Source organism: Ursus maritimus, unplaced genomic scaffold (genome assembly GCF_017311325.1).
Source record: "Ursus maritimus isolate PB19 unplaced genomic scaffold, ASM1731132v1 scaffold_230, whole genome shotgun sequence".
Lineage (NCBI taxonomy): Eukaryota > Metazoa > Chordata > Mammalia > Carnivora > Ursidae > Ursus > Ursus maritimus.
In genome coordinates this window covers 3,537-8,025 of record NW_024424787.1, presented here as the reverse complement: position 1 = coordinate 8,025, position 4,489 = coordinate 3,537, and the positions used below count along the sequence as shown (strand labels likewise).

Genomic DNA, 4,489 nt, shown 5'->3' with positions numbered 1-4,489 from the left:
AGTGTTCTGGAGTGTCACCCAAACCTACAATAGGCTTTATGTGAGAAAGAAACTTCTGATGTGTAACACCAATGACATTTTTCTGTCATTTCTATGGTGTAACCTGTCAAAACTGATAACAACCCAAAGTTAAAAGTAAATCCGCATCCTCATCATCTTCTAGAGAAATATAAGGACTACTACACTTAACTCCAATCATACAACTCTTAACTTACGTAAATATTATTTCCATGAACTTTGGTTCTTAACATTTTTCTAGACTTCAGAAGTTTGTTGTCACTCTTGGTAGTTAATACAGTAGATGTTTGTTTAGATTTATCACATACTTGCCATTCTTTTTCTGTCACCTCAAATCTCCTAGCTGGGATCACTTTCTTGTTTCAAGTATATCCTATGAAATTTCTCTTAGTTGATTGTTTGCGAGTGCAAAACTTGTTTCTGTTTTTCTAAGGAGTTTTTATTTTATTCTTACAGAGTTGATAATTATTTTATCTCTGAATATTGAATATAATTCATCATCAGTTTACATTTTTGCTGTTAAAGCAATCTGCTGTTAACTGCCTTTCCCTAGAGAGTAATCTCTGCTTTTGTATTCATATACTTTCAACATCTGCTGAGTTGTCTTTATGGATTTTATGATGTGTCTCAATGTGTGTTTTTAAAAGTTTTTCCCACAAATATTTTGGTGGGATCCTTGAGTATGGAGATTAGTGTCTTTTGTTAGTTTGGGAAATTGTTCAGCTTTACCTCTTCAAAATTGCCTCTGCCACCTATCCTCTCCTCCGGGAACTCTGAACTTCCAGTTCTCAATGTCTCTTACCCTCTCTTTCATTCTTTCTATCCATTTTGTTTCTGCCCTGCATTGTCGGTAATTTACCCAGATCTATATTCTAGATTCCTGTTTCTCTCTGAATGTGTCTAATTTGCATTGAGATGCATCTGAAGGATTTTTTAACTGAATCTAAGTTCTCTTTGTTTTTCATATAATTTTCCTATTTGTTTTATAGTGTCCTCCTCCTTTTTCATACTTCCAGCCCTTTTTTTATTTCTTGAAAAATACTAAATGTATGCAATTTATATTCTGTGATTCTTTTGTGCTTTCAGTTCTTCTTTCTGTTGTTCTTCTGGCTCTTGCTCCCAGAGCCTTGCTGTCTTGTGTGATCACTGATGTCAGACTGTAAGCTTATTTCTTATCTGTAGAATACTTTAAGTCCTGGAATAATGGCAGCATCCACCATAGGGTATTTGTAGTTCCTTCTATCAAGAGGCATTACATCTCTGGAATCAGACACTGTGAATAAAATTATCAGCTAGCAGTGATTCAGACAACTCAATAGTATAAATTCAAACTCAAAAAATATGTGTGATTCCACTTACAGTTTATAATTCTTTCTTCTCTTTTTAGCCTTTCAGGTGGTGATTTTTTTAAAACTCTATTTCACCACTACCCTGAGAATATATCCTCTGAGATCTCAGCTTGTTGTGGAGGATTTCCTTGTGAGTGCCCTGGGCTTTGTTACCTATCCATCTCTGTCTCTACCATCAACACAGTGGCCTTAAAAACAGATCACAAATTTTCACAATAAAAGCTGATTTCTAGTCAGCATTTATTTCTCTGAGTTCCCAGTTTCATTTGATTTCTCAATATTTTACACCACTTTTTTTTTTTTGGCTAGCTAATCAAAGTATTTCAAAAAATGTTATCCAACATGTATGTTCGTTTTTAGTGACAGATTCAGTAAAGCTCTCCAATATGCCACCAGGTGGAAATGGAATGCAGCTCTCTCGTTTCTGTCTTACCGAGGCATCCGGCACGTCATACTGTTCAATCATGCAAATCATCACATCAGTTTCAGTCTTAGATGTAGTTTTAATATGTTTAATATTCAGTATCCACCTTTCTGTCCTTTTTCAGTCTCCTTTCTCAGTCTTCGTGACTGAATGATTTATTGATAGTTTCTTCAAGAAGTTCTTGGAAACAACATTCCCAGAATTTTGTTTAATGTTTGAAACAGTTGGTAGCCTTTTAAATTAAATGCCACTTTTGCTAGGTATATAATCTGAAGGTTACCCTTACTTGTCTGAAGATTTTTATTCCACCTCACCTCCATTTATTGTTAGTTCATTATATTTTATAGCAATGCAGACAGGCAAGCTGGTCTGCTTCCGGTAGAGCTGGGTGGGTGGGACTTCACAAATTTTGTTACATGAAAACCCCGATCCCTAGGGAAAAAGAGATTGCCAGTAATGTTTGTTTTTCTACTTACATGTTCACATATTTTTAATTTTTAATGAACATATTATTTTATTAATTAAAAAACAGAAGAACTGTATTTTTGTTTGGATAATAAAGATGTTTTTTTACCAAATGTTACGGTAAAGTTCATCTTGTTAATATTGAGATATTGTTAATATCTTCATTACACTGCTGTTTGATGTTTTTTCTTCTTATTCCTAGCTTCCCTATTTTCAATAAATGCCCTTGTGTAGTAGCAGTATAATGGTGTTTGCAGAGCATATTGAGTCCATAGTCTTTTCCCAAAAAACATTAATCCTAGCTAAATGAAGGATAAGTGACAAAATGAATAGAAGTCTATTTCAGATACAGAGAAATAACAATGAGGAAACATAAAATCTAGAAACATAAATCATTTTTATTATATATCTACATCTATATCTATATCTATTTTGTATGTTAGATCCTTTTTTCCATGCTCTGTTGTGAAATATTAGAGAAGTCTACTATTTTATTCATTTCCAATGAGCAGTCAACTCAAAATTCAGGAATCATCATCTCGATCAGCGTATCTGGGTTCTTAGAAGAGAAGTCACTCTAACTTTGAAGATGAAAGAGGGTCGTCAAAGAGAAAAAAATCCCAAAGCAAAGAATAAACTTTATGTGCAATCATTCTATCCTGTGTACCTGAGGTTTTCATCATTGTTTCCATCATTCATTTATATATATTCTTTCCTGATGCTGACAGATACCTGTTCCCCTCAAAGTCTAGTCATATTATGTTATCAAAGAAAACATAAGACTAAAGCTCAGAACACACAAAATCCTCTCACTCTTTGATGGACATTATCCTAGTTTTGAAATTGGAAGTTAATATAAGTAAATAAATTTATACAAACTCAAATATACTAGTCTATCTTTTATATTCTGAAGCACGGTCAGTAATTGGGTTCTTAGTATCAGGGAATAATAAATTGATCTCTACTAAATAATTCACTAAAAGATTCTGAGAACCAGTACACCCAGATCTCTTTCATAGGTACTTAAAAAAATGGTTTAATGGGAAAGAACTCTAGATTACAGGGCTAACAAAAGCAGCACCTTACTAATTAATTTTAACATGAGAAACAGAATTAGAAAATACAGAAAACACACAAAAATGACAAAGGAGATAATCTTTTAAAAATCACACAGCTAGATGTCTGTCAATTCCAGTCAACCTAGACTCCCTTTCCTCCAAATCTGCTTTCACACTGGAGGATGTAAGTAGAGACTGCCTATAAAAACCACTACTTGGCTGGCAACTTCCTCTGGAATAAGAGGGGGTCTCATGTAGTAACCAAACTCTGCTATGAATTCTTAAAAATTGCTTCTAGGATATAGCAAAATCTTGAATTCTGTCACTGATACTTATTTCCATCTTAACTGCTTTGTTTTTTTTTTCCCCAAATAGAGGGAAAAATCTGAGAATTTAAGAACTCAGATGAAAAGAGGTAGTGAAAACATTATTACTGCAGCAAATGCTTCCTACTTTAGGAGGATGCCCCGGAAAGATTGTAGAATATGCCACTTATCTTTCACTTCTCTTTGCATAAAATACATCTGTTGACCAACTTCCTCATGGCTGTCTTTACTTCCTTATTTCCCAAGGTGTAGATAATGGGATTAAGTAAAGGGAATATCACAGTATGGAACACAGACACCACCTTATCTAGGGAAAAAGAGTCAAATGGGCGAGCATAAATGTAGATGGATGGTCCAAACATAAATACCACAATGGGTCATGTGGGAATAGCAGGTGGACATGGCCCAGCTGGTACTCTCACCTGAGCCTGAGTGTTTCTTCAGCATGGCCAGGAGGAAGGCATAGGACATTAGGAGAGCAATGAAACATACCACAGAGATCAGACCACTGCTAAAAATCATCACTAACTCCTCTGGGAAGGTATTGGCACAGGCAATCCGGACTACCTGCGTGATGTCACAGAAGTAACTGTCTAACTCATTGGGCCCACAGAAGGGAAGTCGAACAATGAGAGCCACTTGTATTATAGAATGAATAAAGCCCCCCAACTAGGAGAGAGCCACCAGGATACAGCAGAGACGTCGATTCATGATAGTAGCATAGTGGAGAGGGCGGCAGATGGCGGCATAGCGGTCAAAGGCCATTACTGTGAGCAGGAACATCTCGGAGGCCCCAGTGAAGTGCAAGAAGAAGAGCTGTGCAATGCACCCACCAAAGGAAATTCTCTT

The 4,489-nt window shown here is 35.8% G+C and overlaps 1 pseudogene; it reads right to left on the bottom strand.

Moving 5' to 3' along the window:
- Positions 1-3,813: 3,813 nt before the first annotated feature.
- Positions 3,814-4,486, bottom strand: LOC103680842 (annotated as a pseudogene).
- Between the last annotated feature and the right edge of the window lie 3 nt (positions 4,487-4,489).